The sequence below is a fragment of the Ranitomeya imitator genome, chromosome 1 (genome assembly GCF_032444005.1).
Source record: "Ranitomeya imitator isolate aRanImi1 chromosome 1, aRanImi1.pri, whole genome shotgun sequence".
Taxonomy (NCBI): domain Eukaryota; kingdom Metazoa; phylum Chordata; class Amphibia; order Anura; family Dendrobatidae; genus Ranitomeya; species Ranitomeya imitator.
Genome location: NC_091282.1, coordinates 353,686,387 through 353,698,718, shown reverse-complemented (window position 1 = coordinate 353,698,718; position 12,332 = coordinate 353,686,387).

The following is a 12,332-nucleotide window of genomic DNA, read 5'->3' as shown; positions in this document are numbered from 1 at the left end:
AAATTACAAATCTTCCTACATAGTCTCCAAGTTTGCATTGTTTGCCATAGTGACGGGTGGTCATTTATTCCCACTGGGAGGTCTTCCCCACCCAAATGCAATAAAGCTGGTAGCGAAATGTGTGGGTAAAATTGTTGCTCTATTTCAACATTTGCAAAATGAGAAGTACCCCTAATCCAGTCAACTGCATATCTGAGATTAGCCGCTAAATTATATCTTCCCAAATCAGGAAAATTAACACCACCCTCTAATTTGGTCGCCTGTAGTCTTGCGAGACTTATACGTGATCTACCTCCAACCCCCCAAATGAATCTTCTAAAGTTTAGGTTCAACAGATTCTGATCTGATTGAGTCAAGAGAAGGGGCAGAGTCTGAAAAGCGTATAGCAACTTGGGAAAAACTATCATTTTAATTAAATGGCATCTGCCAGAGAATGACAGTGCAAAATGTTTCCAGGATTGGAGAAGATCAATTATGGAGGAGATTAGTGGTTTGTAGTTCGTTCTATATAAAATAGAAGGGTCCGCAGGTAGCCTTATCCCCAGGTATTTAATAGACTCTTGGCACCAGTGGAATGGGAATTGGGGATCACTCAACCTCCCAGATCTAAAAACTGCCAGGGCCTCAGATTTACTGTAATTAACTTTGAATCCAGAACACTTACCAAAACTCTCTAGGATATGCATGATGGCTGGGATTGCCCTGACCGGGTTAGCAATAAATAAAAGAACATCGTCAGCAAAGGCTGATATCTTTACCGATGTAGTTCCCACCCTCACCCCTTCAAAGGCCGCCTCATTCTGCAACATTCTCAAGAATGGGTCTAGAGCTATGTCGAACAATAGTGGGGATAGAGGGCATCCCTGTCGGGTCCCCCTCTGAATCTCAAAGGGTTCGGATAGAACATTATTTACGGACATCCTGGATAATGGCTTTTTGTAAATTGATTTAACTGCTTCACTAAACCATGGGCCAAACTCTCTGAATGTTAACAAATCATATAGATAGTTCCATGCTACTCTATCAAACTCCTTGTCCGCGTCTAGGCTTACCACAATGGTTTTCATATGTTTATTTGCTCTACTATAAGATATGGCGCTCACCGCTGTCCTAATGTTGTATGTAATGGATTTCCCATGAATAAACCCGGTTTGTTGTGGCGATATCAATTTTGGCATTATTTTTTGTAGTCTGTCTGCCAAAATTTTTGTGAAAATTTTAAAATCTGAATTTAATAATGAAATAGGTCTGTATCCCTCCACTTGAGTATGATCCTTGCCCGGCTTTGGGAGAACAATAACCACCGCTTCATTAAATCGGTCTGGCATGTAACCTTGTCCAACTATCTTATTAAATAACTCACATAAGTGGGGAGCTATACATGAACCCAAAATCTTATAGTGTTCATTGCTGAATCCGTCTGGACCTGGTGCTTTAGATACTTTAAGTTTAGTAATGGTCTGTACAATTTCTGAAGGTGTTATTGGGGCGTTAATGGTCTCTCTCTCCTCCTCTGTGAGCGTTGGGGCAAGGTGGTCTTTTAGAAACTCCTCGCTTCCACCCCCTGTCTCTGACCTATACAACTTGCTGAAAAAGGAACGGAATTCATCCACTATCTCCTCATTTTTAGTTAAAATGTGACCATTGCGCTGTTGTATTTTGTGTATTCTCGTTGGTTTCCTATATGGTCTTGTGAGAGATGCCAACACCTTGCCTGGCTTGTTGCCCCATTTAAAGTATTTTTGTTTTTGATAGTCTAAGTTGAATAGAGCCAATTCATGTGCTAAAGTGTCTGCCTCTTCCTTAGCCCTCAGAAATTTTTCCTTTGTCGATGGAGTGTTATTTAGTTTAAAATCTTTGTAGGCCTGGGTTACTGATTTTTGCGTTTCCCTAGTTCTATTCATAATGTCTTTTTTTTTATGACTAACATAGGAAATAATTTGACCCCTCAGCACAGCCTTAGAGGCCATCCAGAACAAGTGTGCGTCATCACAATGGATTTGATTATCATTTTTATATATTCCTCATGACATTTGTAGGTATTTTCTAAAATCGTCTGATTGGTATAGGTATGATGGAAATCGCCACCTCCGTTCCTGAAGTATTGGGGATACTAATTTGGATTGAAATGTCACTGGGGCATGGTCCGAAATATGTATGTTTTGTATTTTTGATTGTGTTACTAAGGGTAACAATGATTCGTGTAACAGCCAGCAATCAATCCTAGCGTGTGAATCGTGTACATGGGAGTAGTGAGAGTAGTCCTTCTCCAAAGGATGTTGTAGTCTCCATATGTCAATTAGATCAAAGTGATCAATTAGTGATTGGATGTTACTATCTTGCATTACACGATGAGTTTCTCTAGGGTTAGATCTATCCATGGATATGTCTGCTACCTCATTGAAGTCACCTCCCATGACCACCCGTGACGTATCCCAACCCGCCAGTTTCTCTCTTAGTTTAACTTGAAACTGAACCTCAGGCCATTTGGAGCGTAAATGTTAACTAGACTGAAACACATTCCCTCAATCATGATTTTGACCAGCAGAAATCTGCCTTGAGGATCTTTTAGAGTGTCTAGTATCTCATAGTTGAGGCCGTTGTATACCAATATGGCCACTCCTCGTTGTTTTTTTGTATATGAGGCCTCAGCACAAAGTGTATACTTTCTACTTAACAAAGAGGGGTGTTTACCTTTAACCCAATGTGTTTCCTGAAGAAATATAATGTGAAAATTCTGTTTTTGTAGAAAATTAACAACCTTTTTCCTCTTGACTGGGGAGTTAAGTCCATTGACATTCCATGAGCACCATTGTAGGGAGCGAATAGTGGTATCTTTGGTGTCTGCCTGATCAGTCATTAGCCTATCCCTTTTCGGGTGACCACCAGACCCACCTGTATAAGTTGTAAGTGAGATCCCCGCCCATCCCAGCGAGTGGGCTTAAGATCTTCCAAAACCCAAGATTTAAGTGTACATAAGCGGAGCCCATCCCCCCCTCCCAAGTTCCCTCCCCAATTTAACTCTGTAACAATAATAACAAGTGCACTCAACCTTAAAGTGAACACAACATAGAAAGTAATCATGCCGCTTGTGGGCATAAGAGTGTTAGCACGGGCATGATATCACTAAATAATGACATATTAAAGTAGCTTTCTTATTCAGGACTTAACAGAATTAGAGTTAGAGTGAGCCCAGGGTGCTTCCCGAAGGAATTCCAGGGCCTTTCCTGGGTCACTGAAGGACCGATTTTTCCCCTCCATGGCAAAACGCAGAATCGCAGGATACTGCAGGTTAAAGCGAATATTTTTTTCCACCAACATTTTACAAGCAGGATTAAAAGCTTTGCGTTTGGCTGCCATGGCGGCCGAGTAATCCTGAAACAGTAATAATTTGTGGTTCTCATACATCAGAGTACGTTGTTTTCTGAATGCTGCCAGAATACGAATTTTATCCTGGAATTCCAGGATTTTAAAAATGACCGGACGTGGCCTGTCTCCTTCTCCTCCTCTCAGGGATCCTAGTCTATGTGCTCTTTCGATGGCCACGACTCCCGAAGTTGGCAATACCCCAAGAGCTTTAGGCAGCCACTCAGATGTGATTTTTACTAGCTCCGAGGGAGAGATCGACTCTGGGAGGCCTATAAGCCTCAGATTATTACGAAGGGATCTGTTTTCAAGGTCGTCTACTTTATCTATCAAATCCGATATAATCTTTTCTTTCTCATCTAGTTTGTCTGAGAGAGTTATGGTAGAATCCTCCAGGTCTGATATTCTTTGTTCCGCGTCTGTTATGCGTGCGCCCTGGGTATTAACTTGTGAGACTATTGTGTCCAGTGAATTTTGGAAAGCCGCCAAACGATTGTCTATCTCGGGCATCAGCCGTTCTATGATAGCAGTTGCAATTGACTGTGGATTATCTGTATTGGTATCAGCGCTTTGTGATACCGGAGATGTGCCTGCCTGAATGCCTGTAGAACTTCTGCCGGCCTTGGCACCTTTACCCACAAATTTGTCCATGGTGAAATGGAAGCCTGAGATATTTGTTAAGTTATTAGTGATATCTTTGTGCTTGGTAGTTACATCTGAGGATGAGTCTAAATGTCTTTTATGTTATCACAATAGGTGAGCCTTCACTTACAACACCTTGCTGTCCAATATACTACAACAACACTGTAGTTACTATGGAGATATGATAAAAGCCAGTTCTTTGCTCTTGCTATGCAGTTTGTGCAAATCACCCTGTACCAGGTGTGTCTCCTGTAATCCTGCAGAAATGTCTCTCTCCTTATGATTAACCTGGATCAGGGGTGCCACGTACCCTCTCCTGTACCAGCGATGCTTTATGTTATGAGACTTCACAGGTCAGTGCCCTCAATATGGGGGATGAAGGGTCTGGCGCTCCACTCTCTAGGGTGTTTTAAGATCGTATCCTTCACCAGCTCCCTCTGTGCCCGGATAATATATGTGTCGCCTGTGCCGCTCACCTTGTCCTGGCAGCGGCTATTATAGTTGTGGTTTGGCTCCTTTCTCCTCTCTGGCGGTGCGTGGCGGGCTGTGGGGACTGGTGCGCTTTCTATCAAAATGGCGCCGGCTCACCTCCTTTTCCCGCGCTGAGCCTCTGCGTTTCTCTGGAGCCGTTCACCGCGCCTGCACTCCTCGCGTCCTCTTCGGCGGCTCCTGCCCTCCTCACCGATCTGGATCGGTGCCTCTGCGTGCCGAGCGCTCTCTTCCTTCCCCTTACCGCTTCCGACCTTGTTGGTCCGGAGCGATGCCGTGTGCTGCAGTGAGCGTGGCGCTGCCTGCGCCTCTTGACTCCCGGGGATCCGGAGAGCTGAAGAGCTGGGGCTAACGCCGGTGCTCCTTGTCCGGTCCTTATCCCGGACTCTGGGTGGGATAAATAAGCGCTTTGGATGCAGTTAGCGCCCCAGGTTCGGGAGCTCTGCTAAAAAGCGGCCGTTCGCTAGCTCCGCCTCCCGGAAGTCCGGGGTATTTAGGTTTGCAGGACTCATTGGTCCTTGCCAGTTGTCAATGTTTCTTGGTAAGTGTTGGATCTTTGTCTGGCTTCTCCTGCTTAGCTGCCAATTCAGCAAAGATAAGTGTCTGTTTCTTTTTCTGTGGCACGCAAGCTGTGTGCTTATATTCTGTGCTATTCATTTGTTTCCTCTTGTCCAGCTTAGACTGTGTCAGTGTTTTCTCAGTCTTGTTGGATTCTCTGGAGTTGCAGATATACGCTCCACATCTTTAGTTAGATGGTGGAGTTTTTGTATTTTCTGCTGTGGATATTTTTGGAAGGATTTTAATACTGACTGCTTAGTATCCTGTCCTATCCTTTCCTATTTTAGCTAGAGTGGCCTCTTTTGCTAAATCCTGTTTCCTGCCTGTGTGTGTCTTTTCCTCTACTACTCACAGTCAATATTTGTGGGGGGTTGCCTATCCTTTGGGATTCTGCTCTGAGGCAAGGTAGAATTCCTATTTCCATCTATAGGGGTGTTTAGTCCTCCGGCTGTGTCGAGGTGTCTAGGATTTGTTAGGCACACCCCACGGCTACTTCTAGTTGCAGTGTTAAGATCAGGATTTGCGGTCAGTATAGTTACCACCTACTCCAGTGAAAGTTTTCATGCTGCTCCAAGGTCACCTGATCATAACAGAGTGCCCTACTAAATAGGAGCATGACTCCCCCTGGTGGACTGGAGTGTGAAGTGTGTTGAATGGTTTGTGATTAGTGTTGAGCATTCCGATACTGAAAATATCCGGTATTGGCCGATATTCGCTGTATCGGAATTCCCATACCGAGTTCCGATATTTTTGCGATGTCGGAAATCGGAATCGGAAGTTCCTATAGTGCAATTATACATATAATGGAGTGTGGGCGGTGCGTGGGGGTGGAGACTGGGTGTGTGTGTTCGGGCGGTGTCTGTGCGTGACTGTCGGGCTCTCTGCGTGTGTTCCGGGGCTCTATGCGGCGTCTCTGTGCGGCGGGCGCGGTGTCTCTGCAGCGGGCGGGGTGTCTCTGCGGTGGGCGGGGTCTCTGTGCGGCGGGCGGGGGTCTGTGCGCAGCGGGCGGGGGTCTGTGCGCGGCAGGTGGGTGTCTGTGCGGGGCATGTGGGGGTCTCTGCCGGCCATGCGGGGGTCTGTGCCGGGTCTGCGTGGGGCATGCAGGGGTCTGTGCGGGGCATGCGGGGGTCTGTGCGGGGGTCTCTGCCGGCCATGCGGGGGTCTGTGCGGGGTGAGTGGGGGTCTGTGCAGGGCGTGCGGGGTTCTCAGCGGGCCATGCGGGGGTCTCTGCCGGCCGTGCAGGGGTCTGTGCGGGGGTCTGTGTGGGGCATGCGGGGGTCTGTGCGGGGCGTGCGGGGGTCTCTGCTGGGTGTCTGTGCGGGGGTCTCTGCGGCGTGTCTCTGTGCGGGGTGTCTCAGTGCGGTTATCGTTCGATGGGACTACAAGTCCCATCGGACGATGTCTACTACACTGACAGTGATTGACACATTAACCAATGATGGGACAGTAGTAGTCCCATCATCCGGCTAATGTGTTGAATTAAAAAAATAAATAAATAAATAAAAAATACTCCATACCTACTCCATACATACTCCATACAGTACATTCATACATTACATACATGACATACAGTACATTAAACATAGAGTTCATACTCACCATTACTTGTCATTTTGATCCCCGAAACCAGTGTCATCTGTAAAAAAAGGTGATAAAAACAAACAAACAATATACTCCCTGTCCGCAGAAATCCATAAGTGTCCCACGACGATCTCCCGTGGAGAACAGCTGCAACAGCTGTTGCAACCGCTCTCCAGGGGCCCCAGAAGCACAATGACGGGAGGAAGGGATTCCTCCGCCGCTGTAAAAAAAATAGTCCCTAGCCTCACTTATGGCATTGCTGCATGAGAAATTTTCTCATGCAGCAATTGCCGTAAAGTGAGACTTTGAACTTTAGTAACCTCAGTGATACACTGCAGAAGCCATTGTCTCCTGTCAGTGTGTCACTGAGGGTCCTATAGAGCAGCGACCCGCACAGACCCCCGCAAAGACGCCCGCACGGCCGGCAGAGACCCCCGCATGGCCCACAGAGACTTCGCACGCCCCGCACAGACCCCCGCACGCCCCACACAGACCCCCGCACGGCAAGTAGAGACCCCCACACGCCTTGCACAGACCCCCGCACACCCCGCAGAGGCCCCGCCCACCGCACAGAGACCCCGCCCGCCGCAGAGACACCCCGCACGCCGCAGAGACCCCCGCACGCCCCGCACAGACCCCCGCACACCCCGCACAGACCCCTGCACGGCTGGCAGAGACCCCACACCCCCCACACAGACCCCCGCACGCCCCGCATAGACCGCCACACGCCCCGCAGAGACCCCCGCACACCCCGCACAGACCCCCGCGCACCCCACACAGACCCCTGCACAGACCCTGCACGCCCCCCCACAGACCCCCGCATGCCCCGCACAGACCACCGCACGCTCCGCATAGACCCCCGCATGCCCCACACAGACCCCAGCATGTCCCACACAGACCCCCGCATGCCCTGCACAGACCCCCGCACGGCCAGCTGAGACCCCCGCACAGACCCCCGCACGCCCCGCACGGACCTCCGCACGCCCCGCAGAAACCCCGCCCGCCGTACAGAGACCCCGCCTGCTGCAGAGACACCCCGCATGCCGCACAGACCCCAGAGAACCCCGGTAGGCAGGTGCACATCCCTGGCTGGCCCGCACAGACCCCCGCACGGCCAGCAGAGACCCCCGCACGCGCCGCAGAGACCCCCGCACGCCCCGCACAGACCCCCGCACGCCCCGCAGAGACCCCGCCCACCGCACAGAGACCCCGTCCGCCGCAGAGACACCCCGCACGCTGCAGAGACCCCCGCACGCCCCGCACAGACCCCCGCATGGCCGGTAGAGACCCCCGCACGCCCCACACAGACCCCCGCACGCCCCGCACAGACCCCTGCACGCCCCGCACAGACCCCCGCACGCCCCACACAGACCCCCGCACAGACCCTGCACGCCCCCCACAGACCCCCGCATGCCCCGCACAGACCCCCGCATGCCCCACACAGACCCCCGCATGCCCCACACAGACCCCCGCATGCCCCGCACAGACCCCCGCACGGCCAGCAGAGACCCCCGCACGCCCCGCACAGACCTCCGCACGCCCCGCAGAAACCCCGCTCGCCGCACAGAGACCCCACCTGCTGCAGAGACACCCCGCACGCCGCACAGACCTCAGAGAGCCCCGGTAGGCAGGTGCACATCCCTGGCAGGCCCGCACAGACCCCGCCCGCACAGACACTCACAGTGTCCACGCACGCACCACCCACGCACCGACCACACTATTCCCCCCTCCGGAACAGGATGTTTAAGGACAGAAAGGGCTCATCTACATTCCGATATTTGTGTCCCATTGACTTGCATTGGTATCGGTATCGGCGAGATCCGATATTTTTGGGATATCGGCCGATCCAATCCGATACCGATACTTCTGGGTATCGGAAGGTATCGCTCAACACTATTTGTGATACCTGGTAAAGTGATCTCCTTTATTGCCTTCAGACGTAACATCACTCCCACCTAGAGGAAAATGATATTACTGCAACGACCAGGACCCTGGGGCGCTGCAAAAATATGCCCCATATAATCCTGCATAAAGGTTCATTTTGGCCCCATAAGATGCTCCATAGACACATTTGCCCAATATAATGCTGCACAAATGTTGATTATGGCCCCATAAGATGCTCCATAAAGATATTTGCCCCATATAGTGCTGCACAAACGTTATGGCCCCATAAGATGCTCCATACAGACACTTGCCCCATATAATGCTGCACACATGTTGATTATGGCCCCATAAGATGCTCCATACAGACACTTGCCCCATATAATGCTGCACACATGTTGATTATGGCCCCATGAGATACTCCGTACAGACACTTGCCCCATATAATGCTGCACACATGTTGATTATGGCCCCATAAGATGCTCCATACAGACACTTGCCCCATATAATGCTGCACACATGTTGATTATGGCCCCATAAGATACTCCGTACAGACACTTGCCCCATATAGTGCTGCACAAACATAATGGCCCCATACAGACACTTGCCCCATATAATGCTGCACACATGTTGATTATGGCCCCATAAGATGCTCCATACAGACACTTGCCCCATATAATGCTGCACACATGTTGATTATGGCCCCATAAGATGCTCCATACAGACACTTGCCCTATATAATGCTAAAGAAAAAAAAAGTTTTGAGTTCCAGCTCCATAAAATGCAATCGTTTAATGAAGTCCAACAATTAAAATGAGACATATAACAATGCTCCCTCCGGTGAACAACTCCAAGTGAGGAGCAATAGGCGACGCGTTTCGATGCGGAGATCTTTTTCAAAGCCATATCTAAATCTGCTTGAGCTTCTCCTATATACTGGGAGCCACCAATCAGATTCAATTCATTCATCACATGACATTACATAGAATTCTGATAAAAACAATATGAATCTATACAGATACTTTTAAAATATTCACTCTATACTCAACAATAATGTAACATGGTTTCTATACGTTTATTTAATCCCTTCGGATGTCTAGTATTTACATGAAAGATCCAATACGCTTCTCGTGTGAGGAGACGTCTCCTCATATCGCCACCTCTCCGGGGCATATTAACCTGTTCTATAGCCTGGACCTGAAAACTAGCGGTACTGCGTGCATGGCAAGCTACGAAATGTCTAGAAGCAGCTGATATATTCCTGTTGTTACCGGTTATATTGTTAATGTCATATAAATGCTCCCTAATACGGGTTTTTAATTTCCTTGATGTGCAGCCAATATATGACATATTACATTTGTTGCAATCAATTTTATATACCAAATTTGTGGAGTTACAATTTATATACTGTTTAATATTAAAATCAATTGTACCTTCCGCATTTTGAAAAGTTTTGGTTACTTTAGCATGCTTGCATGTGCCACAATTGTTTGTGCCACACCTAAAGAACCCTGTATAGTCCAACCATGTTTTTTTCTTTTTCATTATATGTGGTTGATATAGGTTGGGGGAAATTTGGTTTCCTATAGTTGGAGCCCTCCTTGAGACTATATTTACACCAGATTTTAGAATATTATTAAGTTTATCATCCTCATACAGTACAGGCAAATATTTGTGAATAATATTTCTTATTTCATTATATTGAGGACTGAATTGAAAACATATATAAGGTTTATTAACCTGATTTGGATCTGTTTTTCTCACTGCTGTTATTAGATCTTTACGATCTTTTTTTTCCACTATTTTTTTTGCTCTATTAATTACCCAATTGGGATATTTACGATTTTTTAGTTTATTTTCAATCTGTTTGAATTCCCCCTGAAGGTCCTGTACTGATGAACAATTCCTTTTAATTCTGGTGAACTCACCCACCGGGATAGCCTTAATGGTATGTTTACTGTGGCTACTTTGTGCATGCAAAATAGTATTACCACTAACTGGTTTGTGATGAGTTTTAGTGATAATATTCTGCCCAACAGATCCCCTAAGATCCAAATCCAAAAAAGATATCCCAATTTGATCGGTTCGATACGTAAACCTGATATTGTAGTGATTACTATTGAGATAGTCCACAAACTGTGGTATGGCAGATACATCACCCTTCCAAATGATGAGGGTATCATCTATGTATCTGCCATACCACAGGATGTCATCCACATACGGATTCCCCACCGAAAAGACACATTCCATCTCCCAGAATGACATGACCAGGTTAGCCAGGGAGGGTGAGTATTTAGCACCCATGGCCACTCCCACTTTTTGTAAATAAAATTGGCTATCAAATAGAAAGAAATTGTTAGATAGCAAAAATTGAATAACAGTTAACAAATAATTGATCAGATCCATGGAAAAATTGCTAAATCTGGTAAGATGATATTGTGTAGCTTCTAATGCCAACCTATGGGGGATACATGTATAGAGGGAAATAACATCACAAGACACCCATGAGTAATTATCCTGCCATATTTTACCATCCATACTTTTGAGTACTTCCTTGGAATCTTGTATATATCCAGGAGTGCGCTTAACCAATGGTTGGAGACATGAATCTACCCATTGGCATAGTTTTTCATTACACGAGCCCACTCCTGACACTATTGGTCTCATAGGAGGGATCCCCTCTTTTTTATGAATTTTGGGTACCCCATATATGATGGGAAGAATTGGATTTTCTACCATAATATATTCTGTTTGTTTTTTGGTTAGTACTCCTAAATTCTGTCCCTCCTGTATGATCAGATCCCTTTTCTTTATGATTTCACTGGATGGATTGGATTTCAATTTCTCATATGTGTTAGAATCTGACAATAATTCTTTCATTTTATTATAATAATCAGATGTATTTAACACTACTACTACTCCCCCTTTATCAGACATTTTGATGGTAATGTCCGTCATATCTTGTAATTCTCTCAGTGCATTCTTATATCTCTTAGATATGTTGTTATGTCTCCTGCAAATATTATTTTTATGTTCATTATACAGTTGTCTAAGTTCTTTCTCTACACTCTCTTGAAATCGATCCATGCATTCAGATCTATCTTGCACTGGATAATAGTATGGATTTTTAGTCTCAAAAACTTGAGAAAAATTAAGTTTTTCAGAGTCAGATATCCCCTCAGATTTGAGATCCTGTAGCATAACCAGTGTCGTCTGATCCTTGAAGTCCATGTCCAAAAATTCATTTATTGTGCCATTGGGAATAACGTTCTCCATATGTTGGCCTGCATCCTCCGGATTCTCTCCCAAAAAATGTTTTTTAATAGTCAGATTTCTGACAAATTTATTTATGTCCATTATGGCTGTGAATAGATCAAAATTTTGATCTGGCACAAAGTTTAAACCCAGGGATAATACCTGGGTCTGATCTACCGTCAAGGGTCTGGTTGATAAATTAAGAACGTTTGTATAGTTATTTATTTCTTGTAAAGCTTCTTGTTGCGTGTTGTCATCCCTCTGTCGTTTGTGCTTTCTGCCCCCCCGCCTCCTGCGTTTTTTGACTGGCGGTGATTGTATTTTGATACCCTCATCATTTGGAAGGGTGATGTATCTGCCATACCACAGTTTGTGGACTATCTCAATAGTAATCACTACAATATCAGGTTTACGTATCGAACCGATCAAATTGGGATATCTTTTTTGGATTTGGATCTTAGGGGATCTGTTGGGCAGAATATTATCACTAAAACTCATCACAAACCAGTTAGTGGTAATACTATTTTGCATGCACAAAGTAGCCACAGTAAACATACCAT